This window comes from Gavia stellata, chromosome 16 (assembly GCF_030936135.1).
Source record: "Gavia stellata isolate bGavSte3 chromosome 16, bGavSte3.hap2, whole genome shotgun sequence".
In the NCBI taxonomy this organism is placed as follows: Eukaryota; Metazoa; Chordata; class Aves; order Gaviiformes; family Gaviidae; genus Gavia; species Gavia stellata.
In genome coordinates this window covers 13,904,165-13,923,767 of record NC_082609.1, presented here as the reverse complement: position 1 = coordinate 13,923,767, position 19,603 = coordinate 13,904,165, and the positions used below count along the sequence as shown (strand labels likewise).

At 37.7% G+C, this 19,603-nt stretch overlaps 1 protein-coding gene across 3 annotated transcripts in view; it reads left to right on the top strand.

The window, feature by feature from the left end:
* The window catches only part of GABRB2 (gamma-aminobutyric acid type A receptor subunit beta2), a 163,278-nt gene that overhangs the window by 72,177 nt on the left and 71,498 nt on the right, over positions 1-19,603 (top strand). The window lies entirely within an intron of this gene.

The window sequence follows — 19,603 nt, the reverse complement described above, 5'->3', positions numbered from 1 at the left end:
CAAGTCTCTCCCCCAACCCCCCAAACAAATTGAGTAGTTTATTTCCTTTTGAAGGAAGAGATACTGAAGATAGTCAAGATTAATTACTTTTCACAGCCTTCTGTGTTCAGCTTCTGATGCAAAATGTTTTTATGTCATAGAGAAGACACAGTATTATTTCAGGGAAATTATTTGCATGTCATTAAGACTGAAGGATATGGATAAAGTGTTGGATGCTGGTGTCTGGGAAGGTGATCTTAGTTTGCAGTTATATATGTCTTTAATATACAAATACATAAAAGTTAACCTTGTTCTGAAGGGTCCTGAAGTCTTTTCCAGATACTTATCCTGCAGGGTTAAGAGTTATGATGTCTTAAAAGTATTTAGTTAGCTTAAAAAAACCCAACCAAACAAACAAACAAAAAAACCCCTGAAAAATCTGAGGAGGCATGAGTACCAGTTACAGTTCCAGAAGAGATGAAAATCATATTGTTTGAGAGTATAAAGATCTTTGTATACAAGGATTAGGAAGAAACATTCCCCCTGCACAGGTGGTTCTGTAGGTACCCATAGACGCTGCACGTGGGGTCCCATTCATGGTAAATCAACAGCAACTGCAGTTTGCTGTTTTGTCATGCTTCTTGTCATCATCTGTTTTCTGCTCCTTTGATTTAACTGAACGGACCCAAAGCTTATAATGTATTTATGTATCACGGCACTCTTTCTTTTGTTACATTGAACCCTTGACATTAATTATTTCCAAAACCATCTAAAAACATTATGCGTAGGGATGTCTCAGAATCCAATACTGTGGTGTTATGGTACTTTTTTTTTTTTCTGTGTTAATATTTTGTTTCCACGAATACTGAGGGTATTTTTCATGTATTGAAGGAGATAGACTCCCATTCCATCTGTCTTATCTGGTCACATCTTGTCTGCTTCACCTCGTTTAATTTTCTTTAAGCTTCGTCTTTTAATTTTATTTCAATACAGCTTTCATTTCAATACAATCTAGATCTGTGGGATTGCTAGGAAAATATGCTGTGTCCTGGTCATAGAAATAATGGTAAGACTGAATACATTGTTAGCAGTGGGAATGCTTACCCCACAGAATTGAACACAAGAAAAAGGGCATGGAGAGTAATGTTTGTTTAATGTCAAGAATGAAAGTAAATATTAAGTGTTACCTTTGCTATTCATTATAGCTATTACAGAATCTTATTAGAAATTGTTCAGAGGAAGGTATAGATATTAGAGCAATATAAAGCAATTAGGAAATACATGACTAATAGATGCAGTGCCTGAACTACATAGCTTCAAGAAAGGAAAGCTAATTATGACTTAACCTTATGAAAGAAAAAAAAGCATTGATAAAGCAGTTTTTCTCACTTAGATTTCTTTTTTTATTAAGTTGCATTTGCCAGTGCAATAAGTAGCAAAAACGGCTTTTAGTTTTGCTTTCTTAAGTAATGGATCTGTATATTGCATTTTGTCTTATGCTAGATATGTCACTGATGGCCAAGCTGAAGAGTTTGCTGGGCCTGAGCAAATATTTCAGAATATCACTACTGTATTCCTGAATTTCGCACCCCTGCAAAATGGAGTGGGAATGTGGCAAACTTAATGTTGTGCCTATGGCAGAAAGCCAGAAGTATTTATAGAATTAAGGTATCCTCATACTTTCAGATTTTTAAAATTCCATTCCAGTTGAGAGAAATGAGCAGAAAATGAGGGTTCATTTGTGTTCATTAGTTTTGGTAGGGATGAGTAAGTAAAAAGTTTTATTTCTTGCAATTATTTATTTTTCAGCAGTTCTTACCAGCCCTGGAAAATATAATGTTCAAAGTGCTTTTTAAAAGACATTGGTAGTTCAGGCCTAGTGTGACAAATAGTCTTTTGTCCTCCATCCTGAAAGTGCAATATCAGTTAAGAGAACTCTGCATTAGAGGATTTATCTACCAAAAAAGTTTTAGTGAAGCCATTTTGTAGCCAGGAACATGGGAGAGTTTCCATTTAGCTAAACAAGTGCCTCTCAATGCTGGCAAAAAGGGTCAATGTTAGCCAAAGCATTCCCCTTCCCCGTTTGAGCATCACTTTTGTATTATTTTCAATATTGAGTAGTAATGAAAGTAAACTGTATAGGTAAGTTGAGATCTGTGAGTAGCGGCGTGAGAGGTTCCCCCCCATTTGTAATTGATCAAATATATTCTCAGCACTAACAAAGTTCTCCTGCTTTCTTGTGTTTGCTTTGAAAATGCATTATCCTCTCCCCTTCTGGCTTTGCTTAATTCTACTGTTCTGCCTCATAACTGTGTGCTCATCCAGGCTTTCTGTTCAGCAATTTCCTAATGTAAAGTCTGTACAATCTCTAAATCATTTGGAAAGCCAGTTGTGGTTTTGTGGTCAGTTTTTCATTCAATTACAGACCTTGTTTATCCCTGAGTCATCGTTTTCCTGCAAGATTTGGGATGTGCTCTATTTTCTTTTCCTCCTTATTGTAAAAATTGCTTGAATTGGGGGGAGGGAGGAGGATTGCCTTAGATTAATAGCATTAGATTTATCTTGATGTCATGCTTCTGCTTACTAACTACTCCTTCAAAATGCATCATTTTCATCTGACTCCAGTGGGACCATTTTTAGAGTATTGTTTTGGAGCCACTGTGACAGCTTCAGTAAATGGTGAGTTTTAATTTGCTTGTCTAATGAAGATTAGGATCTTGGCTAATGACTACATAGTCATAAGTGATGATGCTTTTCCCTCCTACTCCCTCATTGCTTAGAACATATATTAATTGTGCAGATGGTAGTGGCTTAGCTATGTGATAGTTCGCTTTCCATCTCCTCCTCTCATGACATTTACACCATGCAAAGAGGGTGTATTTATGAATATTTGTGAAGATTTGTGATTCATCACCTGCCTTTTAAATCAAATACTAAGATTATATCTTGTTGCTAAGAGGCAGAATTTAGATGTGTGCTTTCTTCTTTTAAGCACACCTGTGCCAAGCTTTGCCTGAAAGCTTCAAGAAAATCGCAGCCAGAAGCACTGAATTTTGATCTTCATTCCTACTGACAACATGTGAAACTTGCAGTGCCTGTTTTATGTGGGTAACTATAAGTCATTCCTTATGCATTCAAAGATTCACAGGCTTTTCAGTCTGTAACCTAGCCAAAACTTAAGCCAAGATTTACAGGTATTTAAGTTTCACTGCAAACATTTTTTGGAATTACTAGAATTCAAGTGTGATTTATGTGTGACAGATGGAAAGTAAATACTTTTACTGCTTTTTTTATTGTTTTGCTTTTCTTTCTTACTCATACATTTATTCATTCTTATGGTTTGCCAGAAACAACAGGAAAAATAATAATTTAGGCACAACTAATAAAGAAAATTCCTTAAAATTTCATTTCTTCTTTGATGTCATTTGTCTGTCATGGCCATCCTACTCACCAGATTGTCTACTATTGCTTCTTTCATGGAATAGTATTGCCATTTCTGTGTTCAAACATTTTCTGGGTTTGTTCTTCACAAAAGTCACTGATTTTATATATTTTACTCATTTATAATTTAAAGGCTTGTTTACTTTTAAGTATCACTCCTGGGTTCCTGATCATTATTTGCACATACTAGGACAATTGGGCTTGGTCTTCATGCTTTATGTTGCTCTTCATTTGTGAGGAAAGATCCTGTGTTGCAAGTACAATCAAAGGAAGTTCAGGATTACACTTGAAAAAGTTATTTTTGCAAACTGAGAGAGCAGTTCTTTTCCTGTCAATGGGAGTTCTACCTCTGGTGTCTCCTTATTGAGTATATATATTGTCTATGGCAATACAGGGATTAATACCTCTGTACTTTGAAGCTGCTTGCAAGAGGAGGGGGCGAGGGGATAACGAGCCTTTGGGACACAGAGGAGTGATGCTGAGAGAGAGAGGAGTGGCTTTGAGGGCTATGTTTGGCAAATGTCAAGGTTCCTGAGAGAAAGATGGTCAGAAATGCTAACGGAGAAGTGACCTAAAAAGGCGTAGAAAGGACCTGAAAAGAGCTGTTTTTCCTACGTACAGAGTTGTAGGCTTGCACCCAGTGCACGGTTTCTGTTACCTAACAGAGAAGATGCAAAGGCTTTGCGTAATATGTAGTTTGCCCTCTGAGTGAGGCGCTCATATTCTGAATTTAGGAGGCTCTCTGCTATTCCAAGAAGAGAGAAGTTATTAAGACCTTGTTAAGGCCCTGCAGTCATGATTGAACCACTTGACTAGAAAACAACTTTATTTGAGTAAATGAAAAGCTGAGACAGATCCACTGCACCTCAAACATAGTTGCATGCTTTCAGCATCATATATTTGAGACTGTTGACTGTTGAAATTTCTGACAAGTACAGCAGTTTAGAGCAAGCTGGTTATCACCTCGGTGTCTGTATCTCTATGAAATGTGGACTACAATATAAGCAGACTCCATCTAACTTCTGAAGGCCTGCTTCCTTAGTGCAGTACTGATGTTCATATGATTAGTCTTCTCATTTGTCAGCTTGGAGGAACATCGGGGAAAAAACATTTCACCTTAACAAGAAAGTTACTAAACTGCTGACATTATTTACTAAATTTCTGGTCTATGGTTAGAAATTAAATTTACCACTGATGAGAGACATTTTACAGAGTCACTAGCTCTAGCTTTAGGTTGAATGAACATATGTAATGCATGACAATAGTGATGAATTCTGGTCAGTGCTTGAAATATCTGAAAGTAAGTTTGTATGTGAAATACTGAAATGTTGTGACAATTTAAAAACAAACAAACAACCCCCCCCCCCCCCCCCCCAACCAAACAAAACCCAAACAGCTGCATATTTCTCCCTGTGCAGCATTTAACTAGATACTTGGGAATATGTATTGTGAAATGAATATTGTGAAATGAGAAGAATGCTGGGACTGGCTTATATGGACTATCTTACCCATTCAGGACGTGGCAGAGAGAATTTTCATGTGCCTTTCCATATTTCTCACTAGAGAAACCTGCTTGCACATAGAAGTGTGGCTGTTTCATTATATAGCATTCTCTCCTACTGTCTCTATATTGCAGGCAGTGCTGACTTGAAGTCCCCATCCCTGCTAAGACTTTTCTGTTGAGTTGTTATTTTTAAAAAGCTCTTCAGACATTTTTCCCATATGTATTACGCCTCATAGAGGGAGTGGTGAAAACGATTATTATCCTTGTACATTAAGAAAATTAAAAGGTCTTCTTGCCAGGAAACTATCATGTCCTCTTACCATCATTTGGTATCAGATAACAGTCTTGACATGCAGACATTCATAATGTGAAAAATAACTTTTAAAAAATATGCTCAGTGCTCTTCACAGTGAACATTCCTCTGATAAACACCAGATTTGACATAGGGGAACAAATTAAAACTCTTGAGTTTTGAAATTCCTGCTTTATAAATGTGAATCCTAGGAAATATTTGTTTTGCTGCTGGAAATTCCCTCCTCTAAACCCTGTCAAACAGGCTGATTTAGTGAGAAGTCGTCCACATTTTGCTGAAGCACTGTGGCTGGATGGCCATTGCTCCCATGCCTGGGCTCAGGACTGGGTAAGGATGTGTAAAAGAGGATACGGCACCCATCAAACTCACTGCTGTGCCTCTGGGATGGCTCTGTGCTGAACCTGCTATGCAAGTGATGCTTTCACCTTGTGGGTTTATGCTAGTGTCTTCATTCATCTCAAAGTACCTGGGCATTTAATCAAGTAAATGCCTTCCTGATGCTCTGAATTTAATTTACTGTTTCAGCATATGTTGTCCTATTGTTTATGTATAAAAGACTTTTAAGTAAAGCATGGGAATAACTGTAGTCATTGTTTAAAAAAAGAAAAAAAAAAAGGAAGAAAAAAGATGCACTTTCTACAGCAAAATGATCACTTCAAAAAAATCCCTGAATACAGGGAATGGCTTCAGGACAGGTCCAACATATCTCAGATAAGCACTATTTTCTCATCAAATGTATATTTGCTGTATTCAGGATAGGGCTGATATTTTTCAGCTGACTCTTCATCCACCTCAAATGTAAACTAGTCATAACTTGTTTCTTGGAGAAAAGAAGGTCTCATGTATAGCCAAGGTAACATGGAAAGCAATGGGGGACATGTTTTCTAAATTAACTTATTAAAGTATGCAATATGAAGAAATCCTTCATACATATTGATTTAACTTTCACTGCAGCATGAAGTGTTAGAATGTAGTTCTGGATATACAAAATGTTAAAAGTGATACCTGCTGTCTGCATAAGTATATGGCAAGCAGACACCTGATTAAACTCCAATGAGAATCAGTTGAACTCCTCTGATTCTCTTTGAGACTCAGCTCATATGCAATCTGATAATGGCCTTGTGTACAGAATCATCTCGGGCTGTTCGGCAGGTCAGAGTCAAGTATCTTCTAAATCTAATAGCTTTATTGATCATAAATGCAAATAACTGACTACAGAAACTGATGGTTCTTACGAGCATTAAAATGGAAAAGAAGGGAGCTTGGTGAGATTACTGGAGCTTGTCTTAAATGAATACAAATTTTATTTATTAAAAAACATATTCTGCAGCAAAATACAGTCATTAGGAGGAAATTCCTGCTTTTTTTTTTGGTGTGGTGTATGGGTTAGTGTTCTAGCCCCTGAGATCTAGTTACTGAGAAGTTTCAAATGTATTATTTCAGAAACAGGAAAGGACCAGCTGAATATCAAAAAGCAGCATCTATGCAGCTTTTCTATTTAGATTTCTATTTTTCTATTTAGATTTAGATTTTTTATAGCTTATCAAGCTTTCAGTTCTTCTTGACAGTATGATGCAGCTAGTATGTCAGAAGTTTTGGGGTTTTTTTTCTGTTTCTGTTTGGAACAAAGTTATGAATGTTCTGAAATAAAGATGAGGAACAGAAAGGTCGTAACTGAACATCCTAACTTTGGCACAGGAGGAGATGCAACCCTTGGGAAGCTGTCTGGATTTCAGCAAGATAGCTGGAGTTAACTTAGATGCCTGTTAATTGTAGTCATTAGGTTTGACTCATTGCTAAAGAAAAAAAACCCTTTATGCTTCTCTCATGCATTCAATAAACCCTTAACTAAAGTTGAATTGGTCTGAAATGTAGATACTGGTTTAGAAATGTTAAAGGAGAACATGGCTTCCCATTTTCAAAATAATATTGCTGCTACTTTAATACTATGTTAAAGTAATAATGGTATTTGGTGTCTAAAATGGACCAGATACGAATGAAGGATTGATGGTATAAGCCTAACGCAAAAGATGAGAAGAGCACTGAGGCCAGGCATGACATCTGGAATGTGATAGGAGGTGGTTTTAAGTAATTTTGTTTTTTCGTTGTCAAAGAAAAAAAAAATCTACTGGCTTAGGTATCATGTTAGGGAGTATGATCAGAAATAGCTGATCTCCACAGATGTCTACTTGCAGATTAGCCCAAGTAGGAAAAATATCAATGTTTAAGAATAAAATGTGTAGAATAACCTTTTCATCTTTTGTCCAAGTCAGACCTGTCTTAAAGCATTTGTACGAATAAGAAGGATCCTCTTCCTTTCTCAAGTCCCTATTGTAGCATTTTATATATAAAATCATCTCTATGTGTCTTTTTTTGTCTCTTTTTTTTTTTATTATCCTCTGCAGGAGCCTTACCTAAAGACAATTGACGTTAATAGGAATCTGTCATTTGAAACATGTATGCTGTGAATTAGGCCTACAAATATCTGCTAAACCTTTATTCATTGTCCTCAATTAACTACTGTTCACACGGGAATAGTTGTTCAGATGGGGTGTGTGGCTATGATGTAAACAGGTGATTTATTAAAGGCAGCTTAAACAGCCCAAAATCTGGCTGTTAACTGGAGTGGAGAAGCCCCACTGACACTCTGGACATACAGGGCTCAAGTGAAAGGTGAAGTTCTGTAGATTTCTGTCCCTAGGGGTTAGTTCTTAGTGTGTACATATAGGATACTTCATACAATATGTGTCTCTTTCATCTATGCTTTATAGACAGTACATGAATACAAATCATGATTAGCAAAAACTGGAATGAATTGTAGCCAATTCTAAGAATTCTGGTAGTCATTTTAAGTGAGCAATTTCTCTTCTATAATTTCAAAATATTGTTCTGGAATGGAAAAAATGTATACTAGCATAATACATTTTCTCATATTTGCATACCCACTATCTGTATTTTTGTTATCTATCTTTGTAAGGCATGGCATCTTATTTACTCAGTACAGGATTTGATGTCCTGTTTGGCATACATGCACATCTGCTTAGGTAACTTGGAAGAGTAAATACGAGCACTAGAACATTAATTGATAAATAATACATTTTTTAAAAAATGAAAGTCTGTTCTACAGAATAAATGATGTGATATGCTTAATACAACCAAAACAAATCTTCTGGAAATAAAAATGTCACTGAAACAAAACCAAGCAATTCAAAACCAACCAGCAGCATAGTTGCTTGTCCTTCTTTGTTTGATAATACTGCCTGCCACCCACTTACCAGTGCAGCCTCAGCCTCTTCCTGTAGATCATGGCAACATGTGAGGAGGAGTGGTTCCTACAAAAAGTTAAAAGCAAGAGGAGCAGTTGGAAGTAGTCTATGATTAACCACATTGGACTAAAGAATTTGATTCTTGAATCCTAATTGAGGTTGTGCCACTGAAAGAATTCATTCTGCCTTAAAAATGTCTTTACCTTATCCCTTTGCAGTTTTGTGGAAGTTTCAGTAGCTGATGCCTGTAATACACTCAAAAGATACCTGCATCTACAGGTCTTGCAGATCTGTATTTGTACAAGTAGACTAGTGTGAAGTACTTGCTATGTGGTGTGTGATTAACATCAGTACCAAAACTAAATTTTATTACAGGTATATTGTTTGGGGGGGCGGGGGGGGGGGGGTGTCCCTGTTTTGGTACCTAATTTCTCTGAGTGCTTTCGACCCATTAAATTTCTTGCTGTTCTAGGGAGAACACTCATGAATGATAAACTAAATACTGATCAGTGATAACTAGTCTGTGGACATGACAATCACTGCAGAAAGAACCTTCCCCCAAGGGCTTATCTGTAATTTCACTGTGCCCCTGTTAATTCTATGAGACGTTCCAGGTCATTATGTATTATGTCAGTTGTACCACTCTAATATCTTGAAATAGGCCCTCAGTACTGCTGTGCCTACTCTTAAGTGTGTGAGTTAACATGGTTTTGAAAACTGGCTGTGGAAACTGGCCAGTGATATGTTTGCATGCAGGGTGTACGATGTGCTGACATCAGAGCTGTCCAAAAAAAAAAAAAAAAAAAAGAAAAAAGAATAATTCAGTCTAATTACATTTATTACTTTTTTCCAGTCATGTGATGGTAACTTTTTGCTAAAAAAACTAAAACCTAAAAAAACTTGAGATAAGATGATAGATTTATTATTAACAGAGGAGTTAAAGGAATTAGCAAATCAAATATTGTGAAGAAATTAGATAAAAATCATGGTAAAACCCAAGATTTTTAGGAATGAAACTGTATAGATCAGTGCTAGGTATTAATTGGGCTCTCATGGCATTAATATTTTGGTCAGCTTTTGTTTTCTGTGTTAAATCTATAAATTGACCTAGATGATGCAGCAGTGAAGTACAGTTCATGAATTATCGATGATAAAGATTTGTGTAAAATCAGGGATAACAAACTAGGTGATATGTAATACTTCTCAGTCACTGAAACCCAATTCTTGTTAGTCTGCTTGGCAGGGATTGAAAATAGTATTTGGCTGCAAAAAAAGGAAAATACAAGTGCAGGAAGAAGCCCCACAAATCAGAAACAGGATGCATCAAGGAAGGACTGTTAAGGAGCATGTATTATTTATGTTGTGTTTTATACATGTGTGTGTGTGAATGTGTTCGTGTTGCTTGTCATTCATGATGCATACGAACGCAAAATAAATTAGTAGTAGTTTTGATAATGGCTGCTCGCTTGTGAACTTGATTGAATTGCTCTAAATGTTTCCAAGGTATTTTTATTTTCTTCTTTTTTAAATAATGCTTTCGTATAATTTGAGAGTCACTGTATATAGCAAGACAGGTACTTCCAGGGAGTACTAAAAAGTAGGGTTCCCATTTTCCTTTGTCTTTGGGTTGAATTTGAGTCCTGAAAGATGTGTTTTTGAAAATATTGAATCGCAAAGCTTGCAATCAAAAGCAAGGGGCCGGAGAGAGGGAAGAAGCAGGATTCTCATTACATGTGTAATTTTATTTGTTTGTTTATTTCTAAAACCTTGTACACAGCCCCTGGAGATGCTAATCAGTTGAGGACACTCAAATGTGCTTGCAATCACAATGTCAGTGTATGTATTGCGTGCACTGACATGGTAGATACAAGATTAATGGCAGTATGGACAGTCTCAACCTCACTGAAACAGAATATCCCTTTACTTTTTGTTTTACCAGTAGCAGTGATACATGCATTTCTGAGCCCTGCAAAATCTGTCATGGGCTTCATAATCTGTCACATGGACTTCACTCCCCCCTTATTGCCACAGCGAGGGTGGAGCATTAGCACTTACTAACTACAAAGGCTGGTCATTCAGTAGAATTAAAAGTGAAATGGTATCAATGTGTTTACCTAGCCAATGGTAGTGTTAATACTTTAGCATAGTAGGTGTAAAGTCTGAGGGCAGTACTTCAGATGCTTTGGAGCTTTAAGAACATCTGTGTTGTTTGTATTCTCTCTTTATTGACAGTTGATGTTACAGTGATATTTGAAAGGATGTCAGTAGGGTGGAATTACGTATTTGGATATGTGTCTCTTACTGTTCCCTAAGTACCAGAGTGAAGCTGAAATGTTTATTTGAAAAGCAAGAGATATTGATCTTATGACAATAGTCAATTACAAGGATATTTGGTTTGTTGTACTGCGTCATGTGAAACACTGGAACAGGCTGCCCAGGGAGGTGGTAGAGTCACCCTCCCTGGAGGTATTCAAGGAGCGTGTGGATGTGGCATTGTGGGATGTAGCTTGATGGGCATGGAGCTGTGTGGTGTTGGGTGGGTTGGTTTTTGGTGTGTTGTGGTTTGTTGTTGTTGTGTGGTGTGGGGTTTTTTTTTTGTGGGGTGTTTTTTTTTTTTTTTTTGGTTGGACTTGATGATCTTACAGGTCTTTTCCAACATTAGTGATTCTGTCATTACAGTAGATTTAATCAGCTTGTTCAACAGTAGTACAAAAAGGGGCAGTTTCTCATTCTGTTTTTTGCTTGTTGCATTGTGTGAAGCTCCGAAGAAGCGTGCAGGGAGAGGGAAGGTGGGGACAGCAGAGATTTTAGCTACTTCAACATGAAGGCCTTTCTGATGTGCTTAGCTACTGCCTGTGCTTTCAGCTCTCATCAGAAATAAAAAAAAAAGAAATGTGATTTTGTACAGCTGTTTGATAGTGGCTGACCTCTCTCAGGTAGAGAGTGAAAGAGGTATCTGTTACCAGCGGTAAGGAGATCCATTTTGCAAGAGTACTTCAAGGCATGCAGCACGTATTATGGCTGCAGTAGGTGAGGTAACAGTGCTGCAGTGGGTCGAATCGGTCAGGATGAGCTCCCTTGTGACAGGAGATGTGTGGCTTTTATTTTGGGGATCACTTGGCATGCTCTGTTTTCTGAATCTGAGTATCTGGTGAATGGCAGTTTGGCTTTTAGACCTATTCAGGGAGAAAGGAATGGGGGAACATCCTCTTTGTCATCAGTAAAAGCAGAACGGGGCGGGGGGAAGAATCTAAAGAATCCACATATTTAAGACTTGGTCATAGATAGAGGCAGCCTAGAGTAACGTTTACATGAATGGGGCACTAGAAATAGCCTGGACAATAGTGGTTACTCAAAGGCACCAGTGCTAGCACACAATGCTGTGGGTGCAGATCTGCTTGGAGGAGGATTTCTTGCCTTACCCATTCTCTTGCCTGGTAAGCAAATCAGCCATGGCTGGTTGTACCAGTCACTTTGACATGCCACTGAAAAAGCTTCTGATGCATTTTGGGCAATGTCAGGTTGTCTGTAGACAGAAAGTAGAAGAAGAAATTAAGAGAAGGTAATTTAATACTTCATTCCTAGCAGTGGTGAAGTTCTGTTAGAGCAGAGTGAAGAGGAGAGATATTACAGGTTTGTGAGCTTTTTTTGCTAGAATTAGAAAGGTATATAGGAGATTGTTTAATGGGGGCGAAAAAAGCATAGAAAGTAAATGGTCTAATTGAAATCCTGCAGTCACGCAGAGAGACAGTGCAACTATCCTTGGATTCTTGTCTGTGTGGATGAAAATTTCTAATCATAATTGAATTAGTAAGTAATAACTTGTGTCTATTATTCAACTATGCTTTACGCAGTTTGCCTATATTCTGACTGTTAACTGTCTCCCTGTGTGACTCCTGCTTTAGGACAGGGAGAGTTCATTTTACTTTTGTCTCAGAATTTTGTGAGGGTTAGAACGTTATGGGTTACTGCTTTGTTGTAAAGGTTCTTGAAAGAAACTTAATAAGTTCAGGTCTGTGCTGGAGGGTTTTTACTGACTTTTTTTCCACCTTTTTGGATCTGAGAGTAATTCTGCGTATGAAAAATCCACTTAAATTTATTATTTCTATTGACATTTCCCTGTGGAAAATGAGCTGCCTTATTCTGACTCACAAAAGCCAGACGAAGAGGAGCTCTTATCTTACTACTTCTGTAAGAATTACTAAATAAGCTGCAATCATAAAACTGAATGTGCCTTTTCTGTTGAAGATTGTTTTGACTTTCACATTAATTTTTACTTGAGTAGAACTTCCTTTCTCCAGAATGGTGAAAATACCTTCTACTCAGATGTCTCCCTGAATAGGCAAGTAATTGGTAATATTCTTGGTGGCGTTTTGTGAGAAGAAAGGATTTTGCAGGTTTGAATCTGTCACAGAAAGTATAGATTAAGAACATAGGGAGGAAGTGAATGCCATTTCTGTGTGAGCTCCTCATCCAGAGCGCAAGTTCTTTGCTAACAGAGGAAGGGGCAGGAGCCGCAGGTTGTGTAAACACCACCCACATCCCTCTTGGAGGCGGTTTCCAGCTGTGTCCAGCAGCTGCTGGAGGTCGACTACTGCAGACGTTTCAGGGCCGGGGAGGGCTTTCGCAGACCCCCAGACACAGCCTCCTGAGGGAAACAGGACAGTGCTCTTCCACAGACAAGTGTTGCACTATAGGGTGCTAGTGCTACTGTATTTGTTACTCTCTTAAGACACAAAAAGGTAGCCTGTGGGCAAAGTTTGTACTGCTTTACCTATAATAATCTGTACTTCCTTATTTCTGTGGTTCTTTGCAGCAGTACTATCTGCACAATTTGTGCGTTGAAGCAATGCGTATTTTGTGGAGAAGATATTCCCTTTTTTCCCTAGCTCTTCAATTATTTGATTAAACATTATATCTTTATCATCCTGGAATAAAAAATATTAATGTAGGGTGCACATACAGCCCAACAGATTCACTAGAACTAAGCACCGGTTATTTCAGGCACTGAGAATTCATTTTAAAAGCCACCAAATCCATGTGTCTCCTTAGAAAGTTCTAGCTCGCTTCCATAGTTGAGGAGAGTCTGTATTAAATTTAATGTACTATCACAATTGTAAGTTAGCTGTTTTTAAAGAGAGTGTAATAAATTTTAATCTTCTTATACTTTCATATATATAAAATTGAATTACTGAAACAGCCCCCCCAAAAGGTTGTGGGGAAGGTGTTTCATATGTTCTGAAATGCCTTGCTATACAATTTTCTCTAAGAAATTTATGAAATATTAACATTTTTCTTGTTGAAGAGGACACAACTGGTTTAAAAATATTTTGTATATATGATTTAGTTGTAGTACGCAACATGTCTTGGGTGGTGCCAATATAAATTTTTAAGAGAAAGAAGCTGAAATAATGCACTTTTTATTTCAATGCTGATATTATCTGAGTGAAATAGACAAGCAATTTTCACAACCAGAATAAGGAACATGTTTTGCAAAACATTTGAAAGTAAAACTTTCAGTTCTCTGGTGATGGTCATAAAGCAAAAGGACTATGAACTTTGTGTAAGTGGAGGAGATGTACTAGCGCTTTATTGCAAGGTTGTTTGTTACATACTGAGTCACTCAGCCATCACGCTCATACTGTTTCATGGTTCTGTAGTTTTTTTAGCATTCTCCCTTTCACTTATTTTTATTTCCTTTGAAAGGGAGAAGTGAAGTGAATGCTGAAAGACAAGGATACATTTCCCAGTGATAAAATATTAAAATTATTAAGTGCTCTGAGCTCTTCTGCCATAGCTGCATCATTGTGTTATATGGGTGTTATCTTCTAGAGGAGCACATATTACTTTAGCGAAGGGCTTGAATAACTTCAGTCTAAAGCCGAGGTTATTACACCAGAAGATTTTACTGCAGAGTGATGTGTGCTTTTTGCAGAGATTTAAATTATGAACATGATGTCATGGCCGAGCTTTGAACTCAGTGACAGGATAGTAGGCAATGTTATCTAATTTAAAGAACAATTCAGACTGCTACATGTGGAAAGATATAGCAGAAAATTGGGCATCATTGCAGGGAAATCTTCAACAAAATTCTGATTCTTCTGAGTCAGAATTCCTTTTCCATGAAAATAACAGCCAAATTCTCCAGTTTTCCGTGACTCTTCCCAGTTGGCATGCAGATGGCACAACAGGCTATCCTTCCACAGAGAAATGCAGAGCTTCTTCCCAAGAAAGGTCAGAAGCATATATAGTTTAGTTTCCTTTTAAAAATCTTTTGCCAGAAATATAAACAACGACAAAATTTAATGAGATTGAAGTTTCTGTATGTATTCTGACTCCCTGTGTTTTGTCAGCTACAAAAGTTTTTTCCTATCTCGTATTACCTTTAGAAAATGCTTTAGCATCTTACCCTTCTTATCTTGAACTTGTTTTATGGTTGTGCCTTCTAACTTTAACAAACACACTTAGTGCTTTCAGAGAGTACCTACCTATTGAAGGATTGCGCACAACAGAAATAAGGGGAAAATATCTACATGTCATTAGATGGCCAGTCCCAAATGGAGTAAGAAAAATGAGCTAAGTTGCAGCTTAGATTGGAATACTCATGAAATGTTGAGAAAGTGGTATTAGAAGAGAGCATATTACAGATTCTGTGTAGCCTGAGCATATCATTTAATCTCAAACTAAGACATCAACATCAATAAAACAATTGCTATTTTTTTTCTTATAAAACTACACTGAGAAACTCTATATGCAGTTTACAGTTGAAAGATTATAGGAGTCAATAGTAGCTGAATGTTCAGATTTAATGACGGACTTGTAGAAATGTCACTGTTGTTTATCCTTTGCTAAAGCCAGCTCTTAACCTATGGTCATACAAGGGAAGCTTATTTTTTATGTGAATAAGCAGAAGAAGGAAGAGTTCTGTGAACTCTATAATTAGCAATGAATCTATTTTAATTTAAAAGAAGATATGTTAGTATGTCTAACAACCTTGACACATATGTCTAAATCCAATATTATTGTTCAGGAGAGAGATTTATCACATTACAGCTTCGTCCCCAGATTTCCACGTATTTGAAATTGGTTCTGCTGGCTGCTGCCGCCGTTTCCAACTGTCGCACAGCAGGACCGTTTCCAAGAAGCAGAAGTGAACAGTGGGTTTAGCTGCAGTATGTGGATTTGGCAACTAATTCAGAGAGTTTGTGACTCCCAGTCAGTGTGTGCAGAGGATTCTTACGAAGTCCATGATAAAGAGATGCAGCCTGTTATAAAGCGTGGTATCCTTGCAAGCTCTTCAGATTGCTCCTGATATTGTTAATGGGGAGTAATGGGTATGCAAATCTGAAGCAGAATCTCGCACTGCTTTCAACAGGATGTATGTGCATACATTTAAAGAAAGAATTAATCTTCATATTTTCCTGGGCTTCAGCTCTGTCTTTGAGTAGGATCATGATCTGTCAGTGCTAGAGTTAAGAGAGTGTTATATAGTTCTCATACTACCACTCTACTCAGAGGAGCTATCTGAAATTGTCACCTTCTTGCTCATCATGTCTGTTATGTCTGTGATCCTGTAATTACAGGTCAGGGCTGCTCCATTCCAGGGCAGAGATAAGTTTCTGTTGCTGCTTATTCCCCATAACTTTGCAGAGCCACGACAGCTCCAAGAGGGCATTGGATTCTGTCCATCTCCACATATCATTAGCATTGCTCTCCTGTCTTTCGGTGCTATTTTTTCTTCACTGGTGATGGCAGAACTGTTTAAGTTGTTATTTTGACTTGCAAATCCCACTTGAACTTGTGAGAAGAGCAAAATCTATGGGATTTTGAAAAACTGCCCCCTACATAGCACTGAAAAATAAGAACTATTAGCACTGCTGGGATAGTATTTGTTGCGGGTATTATTTTCTGCATCACTTCAAGTTTGGAAGCGTTATAAAAAAATTCTTTATGGGCCTTCAACTTTGGCCTGTGAAAGGACCAGTGCCAATTCCAGCTCTTATTTGAATCACAGAACCTCCCCAAAAGTTTGGAGACAAGGGCAAGATTTTCAACTTTCTCAGAAATAATAGTTTATCTGAATTATTTTGAATTATTGACAGCAAACTCTACCTTCCCTGCAAGTTAGTTGTGGTGCAGGTTTCTTTGCACTGTAGCTATGCTTTGTTTTGACACGTGAAGTTTTCTTTAGATCTGCTTCATAATACTTAATCAGTTTAGTGCTTCAGGGTTTGCTTTTTTCTGTGTGCTCCATAATCAGTCTATGTTCAAAACATAGATCATAACAGAGGAAGCCGAAGACTGGTTTGCGTTGTTAGGAATCATAAAATAAAGTACCACAAGGTTTCTCCTTCTTTAACAGCAGATGAAAAGATTAGTGTATGAGACAGTACTGTAACGTGTTTCATTGCATACGGCATTTCTCTGAGAGCACTGTTACTCTGTTATCATCCCTAATGACTGTAATGCATTGAGTCGCGGTGTTTTTTTAAAAAGTTTTCACTTTTTCGTTGTTTGTTCTCAAGGTTACATTATGCAAAATACAATATTTTGTGGACTAGTTCTGTATAAAACTAGACTATGTAAAAATATTTTTAATCCTTTTATGAAAATTGAAATAGCTCTGCTCTGGGGAAGAGGCTTTATGCCCGTTTCAAGTATTCCTAACTGCTGTAATGAACTGCTGTTTCTTCCTCTGTCTGAAAAGGTATAGGTCACGTGTCTTGACTTTAAAAGTATTCTAAGGTGGTACTTCTTGCATGCTCTTCCATTGGTAATTTGGTTTAGCTATTCACTATGAATTGCAAACCACTAAGAATTATCAAAAGGTAGTTTTGTTGTTGAAATAATCTTGAAGATGAGGGAGAACTTTTTCTACTTTACCACAAATGTGAGAAAAGTCAGGGTAAAAATATGAGGGAGGTACGAAGAGAGGAAAGGACAGACTTATTTTATTTCAACAGATTTGCTTTATGGGTAAGAATGAACAAGTGAGTTGAATTAAATACATTATGCTGTTTTGGCTTGATTAAAACTCTGCTCTAACAATCATTTTCATTACTGTGCCAATTTTTTTCTTTACTTTCGGATGAGGTAAGGCACTGTGTCTTTTAATGATTTGGTAATGTTCCCTACAGAGCCTTTATCGTAGCTAACTGCAGCCTTCGGCCCCTTTTGTGGTATTTGTTGCACCCAAAAATCCTACTGAAGATATGTGAGAATTGTGAGTGCTCAGCTCCACCGTCGGCATGAACCGACACTTTGCTGGGGACAGCACAGATGCGGTTTTGTCTGGTAGGCTCTGGTAGGAAGAATGTGTTTAGTGCAGAGACAGGTATTAGAAAACTTAGTAGTCAACCAGGTTAGTGTTTACCACGATTCTTTTGTGCACTTAAACCTTGGCTGTAAATCTATGCTGCTGCCTTTTCCTCTCTGAACTACTGAAATTCTTCTAAAACTCATGACTATAATATACACAGACATGTGGAAATAATGAGGGTGTTAAACAAAACAACAACCTCCCCACCAAAAAAACCAACCAAACAAAAAACATGAGCTGTAATTTTTTTTTGGTCTTTCTCCACCTTTCCTGAAGTTTTCCCCAAAATAATCAATCTTACATTTATACTGGAACAGGGCAATTTCTTTGATTTTCCTCCAAATTTTAAAATAAGGAACCAAGTATGAACTGCCAAGAGGTTTTTTTAAGAATATATGCTGCTGCTTGCTCCATTTGCATTTGCTATCAACATATATTCCTCAGCAGTCTGGTTTTGTTAAAAGCTAGAAGACTTCCATTGAGGGGAGCCAAAGGATTCTTTTTCCCTGCTTCTGTCCACTCCAGGAAGCTTTCTTTTGAAGCATCTGTGATGACACACACTGATCGAAACCAATATATTTTCAAAAGCAATTCTGCGAGTACCCATGTAGTCATTTGAAGAAAGAACTTAGTGCCAAAAGGTGTTCCTTTTCTCTGAGGGCCCAATACATATGAATGGTCAAATTGTAAAATTAAGGGATCTTGTCTAGATTGACAAGAAAGAGGTAGGACTTACGAAGTGTTTGTAGGAATAACTTGCCCCTAATTTTGTTCTCTTTTCTTTGAAGAAATTTACAGGAATTTTTTTCTGGAAACAACAGTAAAGCATTGTTAGCTAGGACAGTAAGGAGACTAATGAAAAGATGGTATAACTTCAACGTTTATGTACCTTGCAGAAAGGATTGCTGGAGTAAATTTTGAGTGAATTTTAAGCCTCTCAGGCAATTGTAGTTTTCTGCTTCTAACAAAATCTTATTAGGTGTTTAAGGAGAAAGAACAAGGTCCATCAAATGAAAGAGTTTTCTGTCTTGTTGTCAGATTGAAGAACGTAAAAGAAGTTTTTTAAACAGTTATTGAACAGTCTAAATACCCACTATGAAAGACCAGTAACCCTCATACAGAGGGACAGGATTTTGAGAAAAAACCTGTTGGTCCCCCAGTCTCTCATGAATCCCTGGGAACGACGTAGCTGCTGATCCTGTCAGGTCATGCGGTGTCTGCATGTGCTGTAGGCACTCCATCTATCCCCTTGGGTCCCGTTTTGGAGGCACATGCACATCATCTTGGATTTTATGATTTGAGCTAAATCATTTGGTCAGCCTTAAGCTTGAAGAAAGCTTGTACAGTTCGCTGCTGTGCAAGGCTCTCATTTTTCTGCTGATGTGGAAGCAGATTCCCCAGATGCAGTTGGCCAGTCAGTTGTACTTAACACATGGGAGAAAATCCTTGTTTCTCTGAGGAGTCTGTGTAAATCACCAGGCTCTAGCAGCTGTGGAGGAAGGGCTCTCATCGGGTAGAGGGGCAGAGAAGAAAGGCTTAGGAAGCTCTCAGCGTATGCACTAAATCCACACCTGGCCCTATGTGGAGTATGTGCAGGACATACTATTTTTACTGTTGGCAAATTCCAAATTGTAACATTTTTTAATTACTACAGAGTTATATAGCATGCTCTTGGGGAGCGAGGGGGAGATTAATAATTGATTTTTGTCTATGCATTAAGAAGACTTGATGGGAACTCAGTTAATACAACGCTGCTGAGAATTGTGCCTTGGTTCACATTC